This window comes from Colias eurytheme, chromosome 12 (assembly GCF_061535395.1).
Source record: "Colias eurytheme isolate Ceu_HAF_F1 chromosome 12, ilColEury1 Martin Lab GWU primary, whole genome shotgun sequence".
Classification (NCBI taxonomy): Eukaryota; Metazoa; Arthropoda; class Insecta; order Lepidoptera; family Pieridae; genus Colias; species Colias eurytheme.
This window is the reverse complement of record NC_142991.1, coordinates 3,079,693-3,092,221: the sequence shown is the minus strand read 5'-3', so window position 1 is coordinate 3,092,221 and position 12,529 is coordinate 3,079,693. Positions and strand designations below refer to the sequence as shown.

At 32.1% G+C, this 12,529-nt stretch overlaps 1 protein-coding gene across 1 annotated transcript in view; it reads right to left on the bottom strand.

Annotated features, from left to right (window-relative positions):
* LOC149903860 (uncharacterized) overlaps window positions 1-12,529 on the bottom strand; it is an 81,941-nt gene that overhangs the window by 57,840 nt on the left and 11,572 nt on the right. The gene's annotated exons all lie outside the window — the stretch shown is intronic.

Below are 12,529 nucleotides of genomic sequence, written 5' to 3'. Positions count from 1 at the left end.
CTTACTACCATTGTTATAGATGTTATTTTTTAATGTAGGTATCATAATCGCGTAACACGAACATTAAAAAAAAAACTACTAAAAATCGTGTTTAAAATCAAACATCCGCAAATTTGTAGTCACGTTTAAAATATGAATGGACTTTGTATCGTTAATTTTCGCCGACGATAATAATAGCACTGTAAACAGTTTTATCATCAATGAACGTTTCAATTCTTAACTATGTAACACTATCCAACAAAGAGCAGCTACTTACAACTCTGTCTTCAAGGAATCATTCTTAGTACCTCGTAACCTGACCCCATGTTTACTGAATGTCACATTGTATCACAACATTGCATTGCACGCTATCCATTACTCTGTCAAGACTCGTGTAATTGGATTACGCTGATTCCCAGAGAGCAGTGTATCCTGCTCATAACGGTAATTCAACTTTATAATATGGTCATTAGTCCAAGTCTATGCTAGGTGAGTTGAAACGAGGTATTTCCCTTCTCGCAAAATATAGGACAGTTCTTAGACGTACTTGGATATTGTGTTTCAGAACAGTCATAATTTTATATGAGCAATTAAGTCACCCTAGTTCCTTTAATAACCACAACGAAGGTACACTGACACTAAAGACGATGTTTTGTTTCAAACATGTCTCATTAGGTGACTAGCTTTGATCTAGGTTGGATCTAGGTATTTTATGTCTGCGGTTGAACCCTGGTACAATTTTTTATAAAGAGAGTTTTACTTAAATACGTTTTGGTCAAAAAAGTTTGAAAATTATAAGCATTGTTCGCTTTTTACAAAGTTTTTATTTCAAGAGAAATAGATTCGGTCGACCCAGCAAATAAATATTTTATTAGTAAAATATTGCGAAGGAACTGCTTACCGACTAGCCGCTAGAAAGTCAATAGATTAATTAATCTACTATAATCACATGACAATGCAATCTACATTTTGTACAAACTTGTTACTTTTCGGGCAGCATCTAGAATGTTTCTTGAAAACTATGTGCCCTTTCCCGGTCAGCGTGGTGCAGGTGACCCTGACATATCGCAAACAATCCCCGATCCAAACATTGGTTACATCGTGAGGAATACGACTCGTGAAATACGTACAATCAACTGCAATATACATACTTATAGAATACATGTGTGATGTTACCACACTTCGAATTGTATGCAAAATATACTTTCAGTATAGAAATGATATAAGATTTTTATATCGTTGGGATAAATTGTTTATATATCGGTACAATTTACTCCAAATAAATTGAAAATATTACAGAGTTATGTTGACGGGAAAATGAATTTATCCGGATATTTGAAAATGGTGATAAAACCAACAAGCCGTGGAAAGGCCTCACAAAGTTGGATATTGAATAAAAATTTGATCCATACAAATCGCGTAGATGGAAATCCGTTGCAAATATCATAAAATCTGAGCGTACATAATTGTACTACGTTTTATCAATAACGTTATTGTATTTTCAACAAATACCAATAGGTACTGTAGTACTGTCAAGCCGATTTTCCGAATAACATAATAATTATTATACATTTTTTTTATCTACTATATTATGATGTATCATGACAACAAAGCCCCAGTCAAGCCACAGTCTATGAACTTACATATTTTGTGCCTTTAATAATAAATACGTTACGTAGTTTCCATCGTTTTTGATACATCTGTTAACATTCAAAAGCGTGTTAAATATTATAAAGTCTGAGATAATACAAGCATTAATAGAGTTCAATCGATTAAGATACAAAGTAGTGTATCGTACGTGCGTAAAATAGTATAGCTCTGTTTTGTACGTTATTTATAATCACCATGCTTATAACACATACCATCACATCGGATAACAATAGATTTTCATAAACAAAGCCACCATTGAACGTTCCTGTTTACAACTTTGAATACTCTATAAAACTATACGTTGAGCTACTTGAAAACTATATCGTGGTTCTTATTAACCATATTTTGAAAAACTTGTGCATCGTTTGTAGAAGCTGTTGTAGATACTTAGTATGGTAAATAAACTATAGATTTCAATCATCAAAATTTAACAAATGACTCTATATTATGTTCGTGTTTGAATTTAATATGATTGGGGTTTTTATATCTTGCAAATCATAAATTGCAGCTGCTTGGGGTATTTATGTAAATGGAATTTATTAATTACTAGCTGCGCTCCGCAGTTTCACCCGCGTGGCTCCGCTCCTGTTGGTCTTAACGTGATGATATATAGCCTTCCTAGATGAATGGGCTATCTAACACTGAAATAATTTTTCAAATCGGACCAGTAGTTCCTGAGATTAGAGCGTTCACACAAACAAACAACTTCAGCTTTTTTTTCAGCTTTATAATATTATATAATATAGTATAGATAGGTAAATGAGAGCGCCGTCTATGAGTTTTATATTCATAATACTTTTATACATTCTTCTATAACAGGTAGGTAACTCAATATAACATTTAACCGAAGGTAAAACTAAGTTAGCTTCCCAAGTTTCTCTTCACTGTTAAAACTTTTACTAGCAAGTATTGAAATCATTCACGAAGAAACGTATGAAAACAGTTTTCCATTCAATACACTATGGGCAACCTTTCAGAACTTTTAAAGAAAATATATCAACTATCCACCGTATATACCGAGTTTGTATAATGTTTTCTTTAGTATATTTGTAACTACTAACATGTTGATGGAGCTTTTGTAATACTTTTTATTTGTTACACACTGAATTTGAACTTAGATTAATGAACATTAAAATACCATTAAGTACATTATTTAGAATATAAATATTATGAATACCGTTTATCCGTAAAAAATCAGGATCATATTATGAGATTAAAAAAATATAATTAAGCTCAAATCGCAGGATTGTGTTAAATTAATGATCTTTTCGAAGTCCGTTCAATACAACATATTAAAAAGCCTGACGCGAAGTGTAATTTCGTAGATTAACTGAAAAATATATTTCATACATAAAAGCCGGTTATGAATGCGCCTGGGGAAAATTACGCAGAGATGAACATTGGGCACAGTAGCGGCGCAGAGACTTAATGTGGGCAAGGAACATATCTCGAGGCCCGCGTATTCGCGAGGCCCGCGAGGCACCCTGGTGGTGTTCATTTAGTTTTAAGTTCAAAGCGTTTAGCGTTTGAAGCTATACTATTAACACATTCCACGCTACACATCCTTGCACATTATTGGTAGAAGAGCACCCTTAGAAGGGGGTGTTAGAAGTATTTCATTTTATAGACATTTTGACGTGACAACGTCTTATAATTCGATAGCGCCGGCTGCACGCACGAAAAAACATGACTCATGCGGCGTTACCTCGCTCTGAGGCGTTCCATGTAAGGCTTGAAGTGCGAGCGAGAGCGCAGAACGAGCGACAAAGAAGCAGAAACGGACGTTGTCACGTTCAACTATCGTCAGTAAACCGACTTTACAGACAACCAATTTTTTTTCTAAATTAGATTCTCATATTATCTGTTATCCTGCACTTACCCAGCGTGCTGACCATAATTATAGGAGGCTTGTGTCCCCGCAGTGGGAACGTAATATATGAGCTGATGATGATGATTAGTATAAACCGTCAACTGTTTTTTTATTAAAAAAAACACAGATAATATAATGCTTTATAAGGTAAAACCTTGTGGCTTTTAGATTTTTAATACTTTTTCACATTTATTTACGGCTGCGGAGCGCGGGGCCCTTAGTCCCACAACCCGTGAGGACTCACGCCGGATCTGTGCATGCAAATCAGTATTCGTACCTGTCTCAAGGATGCTCCCTTTTATCGTATTCCCGGTTTAAGTTAGTGTAAGTTGTTAATATTTTATACATGCTGGGGCGGGAGTTGAAATATAATGGTAGAGTAAACGATATGGAGTGCCATGTTTTTCACGGCGGGACAAAATCGAGTTATATTTTTACGTCGAGCTGTTTATAAGCCTTGAAACGTCCCTTTATGATTTTGTTTCGTATGCTTCTTGAAATTATTATGTGTTTTTGTTTGGGATGCTTTATGATTGTAATTTTAATATAGACAGGTATAAATGTATGTACCTACATAAGAAAGACTTTAGTCAATCTTATTTAATAGTCAATAAGTGAACTAATTATATGAATTATGAATGTAATTTTCTGTTTATCTACAAAGTTTCTACACTCCAAAATTGCAAACAAGCTATAGCTTACCCATTTCTTACAAACAAACATAAAAATCTTCCATCACACAAACAAATGTCTTATTATTAAAGAACGTAGGTACCTATACACATTTCTTCACAGCATGTTACACACAAAACTTAAACCGTGTACAATTTAAAGTTTAAACGCCTCGCAATAAGTTTAAACGCACGTCAAAAGCTGCGCTGCAAACCCCAACTCCTGTTTTCCACTCGAAGTATTCTGAACGTCATCAAGCATATCCACTTTCTCATCTCCAGCAAGAAACAATTATGGGGAGACCGAAATCGAATCCGAAAGCGGTTTATCGAGTTGCTTCGAGTTTTCTCTGCCTTTAAAGGCGTTACATGTGTGATAAAAATAGATGTATGTTTAATTAAAAGGCAGTTCATTAATGTTTAATTTGTAACTTGAATCATAAATGATATCAAAGATTTATGCAATGTTCTAATACTGAACAACACTGAATACGTTTCGTTTACACTGAAATATCACGAAACAATGCTCTTGCTCTAGCTCTAGCTCTATGTTCGTTTGGTGTAAAGGTGTAAATGTACCGTAAGGAAACTAAATAAATTTTCAATAACGTTATTTGTTTGACTGTCAATAAACATCAATCTTGTACAGAAAATATATTTTATCTACTATTGATTTACCCTAGTTTTTATGTTCAAAACTTCGAACTCTACAAAATAATTTTCGATCTTTTTTTATTACGACTTATAACAATAGTAAGCAGGCAGTAAGGATATTAAACACAAATACAAAACTCACTGTTGTTACATGATAACATGATTATATGATTCAAGACTATCGTAGGGTTTTTCTTTGAATAAATGATTATACGATTAGAACTTCCTTAAACGGATTTTAAATAATCAAGTCTCTCCTTATATAGTTTTCCGGCATACAAGATATACAAATTACAATTATTAATAATAAATGAGTTGAAGGTATAATTTAAATTGCTCTTTAAGATTTTCCTGAAATAGATTTATATTATAATTAAAAATTCAATTCTAACTCCACCATTTATTTATAGAAGAAGCCTTTATAAATAGGACTCTTGAATCGTAAAATGATTCAAGAATTTTCAAAGCAACTGAAATAAAGTCAAGATACTTTCATTTAATTCAACGAACATTTAATACAATGTTAGACCAGTTTGTACTAGGATAGCATGAAACCTAAGAAATAAATCATACAACTTCGAACAGCAAAACAATATTAATACAAGAAGCACCCCAACATTTAGAAGATATTACGGTTTCCATTACGAAGTGTTAAGTCGAAATGGCGAAATGGAAATGTAGGGTCAGCACCCTCTAGGGATTTCCCACTAAAGTTATGTTACTACTTGAATATTGAATTGATTAATATGGAAATTGATGTATTACACCTTACTATTATATTAAATGCTAGGCATAAAATAAACTTAGTTTTAGTATAACATTGTAATGAAATTATACACGTATTATGAATGCCGTTGATCTCTCGTAAGGATTAAGCATTTAAGATCTAAAATCAGAAGATTTATATTAATTTTAGAAGATATAGCAATAATTTCTTTTTTTTGTTCCAAAAAATTATACATCTAAACACTTTTTATGTGAATAAAAAAAGCGATGTTTGTATTACATTCAGATTTTTCCCTTTGGGACTAACATTTGATAACAAAACAAATACGACGGTTAACTACCCGCAGTTAATACTACAATGGCTACGAAGGGTCCACATTAAATGGTGATTGATGGTCCATCGAGGCCATATCGATTGGCCTCCGATAAACATGCATTACTTTAATTAGGGAAAAATTAACAGCAACTGTTTTCTATTAACGCTCTATTGATTGATGAATTTGTGTTACGTAACTGTATTTGTTGTTGAGGTAATAACCATTGTTTACATTGTTTTATTAAGGTTAATAACTAAGTTTTTATTAAATAAGAAATGTACATTATTTACAATAAGCTTTTTTCTTTAATTACTCTTATATGTGACACATAAGTAAAAAAACGTCCACGATCTTTATTAAATGCAAAATGAAATATGCTTCGTTATTAGCGATAGGTAACTACTATTCCTATTTGTAACGTAAATTTTAAACACAACAGAATATCAACAACGTAAACAATTTCCTATATCCTTTATCATACAAGTGTTTATTATCTTCGTAACATTTATATTGAAATTCCTTTCAAGTAAATCATTAAAATGCGTAATAAGTTCCAACACGCGCGACATTCCCCTATTGCATATAAATGTAATCAGTTTACTAAAGTAATAGTACTGTATTAGCATAGTCTACAAGTTCATTTTACAATTATACGTTGATATAGACATTTCATTAACATATACATAGGTACTTAGCAATGAAATAGTACCTGAATAAAAGTAGCTTGTATATTCTACGTTAAATAATATAATATGTGTGTGTATGTATGTACATTTTCGGTCCAATTAGCTAAGCAGTTTTTGCGTGACTGAGCAACAAAATCTCAGGCACTTAAATAATGGCAATCTCGCAACAGGACGCTACTCATAATAAAATTCTCAAAATTCAAATATACTATATGCTTTATCATAGAAAATGTGGTATGATTTGACCCTGCATATAGATTATTTCTTACTAGCTTTTCGCCCACTGCTTCACCCGCAGCCGCATTGTCTAAAAAAGTCTCTTGACCAAATTTCATATAAATCGGCGATTGAGGCGTGACCAAGAGACAGACAGACAGAGTTACTTTCGCATATAAATTAACCTTCCCGTTGCGCATCTAGCAGATTGCAAAAACAGAATTCCATACAAATTGTTGCTGAGATGATAATTACGTTACTTTCATATCTCGTTCTATCGACAGCATGCCCATTCAACAATGTAGGTCGTTCTAAAGCCACTGGAAGGTTCTAGAACCTATGTGGGAATTTACATAATGAATATATCATCTTCTTAGTAGCGAGAACCTTTGGGATTGGAGTACTCAGTGTTATTGCTTACGAGCTCATTAGAATAAGTGTATAAGTACTGTACATTTTATAAAGAGGATGGATTCATGATTCAATGGGCTGTCAAGAAAATTTCACGAAAACAAGGATACATTTGAATATTACTTTGAAATATCATCGTAAAAATGTGACATCAAAATAAACAAACATACACAAATACATATTTTAACTGAAACTGATTTCACATTTTTATAGCTTTTTAGAGACAAAAGAATCCTTCGTCGCTTATAGTTGTTTGCAAAGATGTCAGGAGGAGATTTCTTCTACAGAAAGTAATTAGCCAAATAATTGTGACTTAACCGTTAACACCTAGAAAGGAATAAAACGGAAAAGTTTTAATTATACCTAGAAACAGAGTGGGTGTGGCTGCCCCCATTCTACGTCTGTACGTGAACAATTATGAACGAGGCTACAAAATAAAGATAAAAAGTAAAAACTCCTTTGTTGTCAACTGTTGCGCATTAAAATAATATACTGCACTTCGCGGTTACAAAGATAGTAAAACTAAAAACATACAGCGTAGGTCGAGGGCTCTATTAGCGTTTAATGTGTGGATATTGTAATGTTGCTTTCTTTTTTCGGAAATTTTTACTTTATGCTAGTTTATCTAAAGTAGATCATACTATATGTTTTACGGGGATATATCAAGCCTATTTATTCTGCCTGAACACTGACTTCATTATAATTTATCTGTTTAGAACATCTGTTGTAGGTAATATTCGTAATATACTCTTTTTCATGAAACCTATCTCGACCAATACCTATAAAAATATATAATAAATATTAATATATGCATTTATTTATCAATATTCAACAAGACACAAAACCACTCAGAACATCTGTCTGGGTGAACTCAATTTATATTTTATTGCCTATAAAATCATGTCACTTTTATTTTCATAGTAAAAGAAAAAGGCTTGGTCATAACTGTTATGGTAACTTTATATGAAAGAGATGTCTTTATTTCTTTATATTTTATTATTTACGCAAGATTTTTGAAGTGAAACTTCTTAGGCGCGTTGAGAGTAAAATTTCAAGGTCGCATCATGGCAATACCGTCACGTCATTGAGTAAGGCGACGATATTGGTATTTTTTAATCTGGCTATACTTATAGAAGCATAGAAGTATCACTTCTGACACTGTGCTCGGCACACACGCTGTTTAAAATTAACAGGAATTGCTCCTTAGCGAAAAACATAGAATCGCCTTGATAGAGCATAAACATAGCTGTTATTTATTTGAAGTACGTGCCTAAGAATTCTTATGACTGGCCAACTAACTTTGAACTTACTAGGTTCGTATAAAATGTGGGACATTGACACTGTAGCTATAGTAAATATTAATTTATTGCTAGTTACATGGAATCACTTTCACCTTACCTACATTCGTGTCATACGAGTATGTCATTGAACTAGGACTGGTTTGATCGAAAACGATTAAATATCAATGAAAGTTTGATTTAAAAAAGCCTTTGTAGTTTGTACCTAATATCGTATATTTTTCCTGTTCGTAATTCGTAAATATACGTATGTCTAAAAAGTTATGGCTCTTTGACAGTATCAGAAATGAAGCAAAGGTTAGGTAACTTACAGTAATTAATATTCTAAGGAAAATGAGTCATTGAAATAAACGTAAGATTGGTGAGTACATGAACCATTAATTTCAAATATAAATTATACTATCTCATTGTTTTTTACTGAATTATGATTTAAATTTCTCTTATATTTTTAATTTTAAATAATAACATCATTATATTTCCCCTAATAGCGCTAGCATATTAGAAAGAGCAATAAAACCTTCTCCAGTATATTAACCTTGTGTTAAAATGGCCGACGAGCCAGGAAGCGATGTCAGCTGGCCACATGTAGGTTAATACTTACTGAAGACGGCCGATAACATGTTTATCGTACTCTATCATATTAACCTAATTCTTTATCGCTGAGAAACAATTAGTTGACGTGTTTTTTGTTTATCGACCTTTTGAGTTTACACTGGTGACTTCTTAAGTTCTTACTTGGTGTTTTTGTAGTTAGGTTTATTGTGTCATAGGGTCTAGGGATTATGTGTTGAATATATTCATTTAATCTAATATAATCTAGTTTGTATTTATATACACATAGAAACAAAGGTTTTGTTAATATGGTAGAGATATATGTTTAGAGACTTTTGAATAACTATATACATTTATGTAGGTATAGGAAAATCTTTTATTTTATACAAAAAAATAAAAAAGGAAACATGTTCTTTGGTAAATAATGACGCCCCTGTTACTTATGAAGTAACCTATTTATTATTTATCATCAAACTTATTGACGCATTCTCAAACTCGGTTTTAAAACGGTTTCGTAATACCTATTCATGCTAGGTCTTTATAAGACCTATAAAGACTTATATCACTTCTCATCGATGAAAATAGCAACCTAATTAAGGCTAGTGCAGAATGTTGCAAAGTTGCTATTGTGGTTGCTATCCCGTATTAGTTCTTGCGTGTTTGTGCACACGTCCTTATCAGTTTGAGCCGTTCGACCGATAGCAGTGCACTTGCGACACAGAACAATAGCACAAAGGAATATGCAATTGTTTTGTAATTATCGAACGTGAAGATTCTTAATAGAATACATATAGTGGCAAATGTTAAGTTGGTAGAGTAATGTTGTAATTCATTTCTTTTCAATAATGGTGTAAGTGTAACTATTGATCAATCAATGTTTATTATCAATCAGAAACGCACATTTCTACATATTGTGTGTGTTATTATTGTATTGCCATTTTGAAAATATACTAGATATTACTGCAATTGCTCCTTATTTACAAATAATTTCCTTCTAACAGGATGATCTAACAGGAAGACTTGTCACAAAATATTCAATTATTTTCACCCATGTTTCAAAATTTTATTCAATTCATTCAAAGTCTAAATCATAGCCAATAAACAGATATCTAGCTAGCTAATATACCGTATTATAAAACAGAATCATACGCGACTGATCAACAAATATAAATAACTAACAGCTGTTTTTACAATTGTTTCCAGTGAAGCGATGAACGATGTCGTTTTCAAGGTTTTGGCAAGGAAATCTGGTCACCTCGTCGAGGTAAATAAACAGTTTTCCATTTTTAACTGCGGTACTGAAGATATATGACTAATCGCCATGCCTTCATGGTTTTCTATAATTATGTGTGGGTAACATCATTTGAGTTTTGGAGCAAGAAGACGGAATGCTATGAATATGCTGGAAATAAGAAAACTATTGAGTAGTAGATTTCAAGACTTTTATTAATAACTTCATTATAGGACATAATTGTGTAAATTCACAAACATAAGTTTTAATTATGAAAAATTATTAAGTCTTTTTAATGTAGATATTTCCGCCATATTCCTTCAGAGATTTTAAATATTGCGCCCATTGCATTGTTCACATAAAATATGGTCAAGCTTAACCGTTTAAATATTCGCCCTTATCTTAATCGCAGGGCATACAGTCGCATGAGTCATGGTACTAAGGTTGTGCAGTGTGCACCCGTCTTTCCTTAATATGCGCTAAGCTGTTTACTTTAAACTTTTTATGGTCTATGCCTGCATTGACATAAATCTGGATTAGCGCATCCTTCTCGGGTAACGGTTAATGTGAAGATACGCTATTTTACAGTATGTGGCATTTGCATATGAGGTTTTGAGTAAATGATGATAAATAAGAGACAATGAGTACTTCTTTGTAGAGACATTTTGTGCTGTGATGTTTTGGGATGGTGTTGTTCTTGTAATTCTGTTAATTCTATTGCAACCTTATAATTATTTTAAGTCAGAAATTATTGTTTTGTGTGTGGTTGTTTTTTAACCGACTTCCAAAAAAACGAGGAGGTTATCAATTCGGCCGGTATAATTAAGTTTAATCATGAGTTTACCCCAAATATTAAGCGATTATAAAATATCCTATGACACATAATACCGCATGACAATGTGTTACTAATTAAGTACCTAATATCTACCTACACATAGAATAATTACAAAAAGCCACATTTAAATACACAACTCGGACTGTTATTACAAACATTAATCAATAAAACAATACAAACACAACATACCAATCAAAACTAACCTAAAAACTTTTCATTAAACATTTCGCCAGCATCACGGTGAAGATTTTAAATTTTAATACACCATACAGTTATAAATATTATAATATTAATCAAAGCCCAGTTACTAGCTTTAATTTATTTAGCCTCAATACACTTTTTGCCTGAAGGTAATTCAGTTGCAGAATATGCAAGTTAATTAAAACGTTGGAAATTAAATTGAAAAAGACGGGGATAGCATTTGTTGATTCATTTATATTTTAACGCTTTTATGTGACGTTTTAATCGTGAGGATTTTATAATTTTGTTTACATTTTTTTTTCAGAATAAAATGCAAAATGCTTCTATTTTGAGGATAATTCGTTGAAGTTTCACCTAATAGCAGTAGAGAATATCAGAGAATAATAGCAAAAACAGCTTTAGGTATCTATTGTTAATCGAAAATAAACACCTACCTACTCAATATAAGAAATGAAAAACTTTAACTTATCAGTCGTTTTTTCGGCTGATTTAGTTACTTGAATGATATTAATTCTACTTACTGTATATTTAGAAGGTATTGTATAGAATTTTATTATCTTTGTTATTGCGAATATGACTGATTCAGCAATACACAGAAATATGAAATTCCGCTAAAGATGACACATTTGGGCAGCAAATTTATGACATAAGACACTTTCTAGAAGATTCCAGGAACAATGCGGTAGGTAGAGATAAAATGTGTTATTCTTATAATCACATTACAAAGTGCTGAAGCCACCCTTAGTAATATAATAATAAAATACTCTTAGTTTGTTCTATAATACTCGATTTATAGGAAAGTTTAGATTGGTGATTTTCCGTAAAGAAATATTTGCTTCCTCACAATTCAACCAAATACAATATAAAGGAGACACACATACATACATTTTAAGTATTATATAATGCACATTATACGCACTTGCATAAACTAAAAGTAATACCACCGCGACCGGTCATTACAAGTAAATTATGTTAATAAATCCACATATCGTTATGCAATATATAAAAGGTCACGCGAACGGTTCGCATCTTTCTCTTTTCGCGAACCAAGATTAATATTTAAAAACGAAAGTACTCGAAAGTTCACTTTTACTACAACGTACAATTAAATATTTAACCAGTTCGGCTAAAATCATTTTGTTGTATGGAAACTTATAGCTATTTGTTTAAAAGTAGAATAACTTTCAAATCACACCTAAATATTTAATTACAAATTGTATGTATGAAAATGT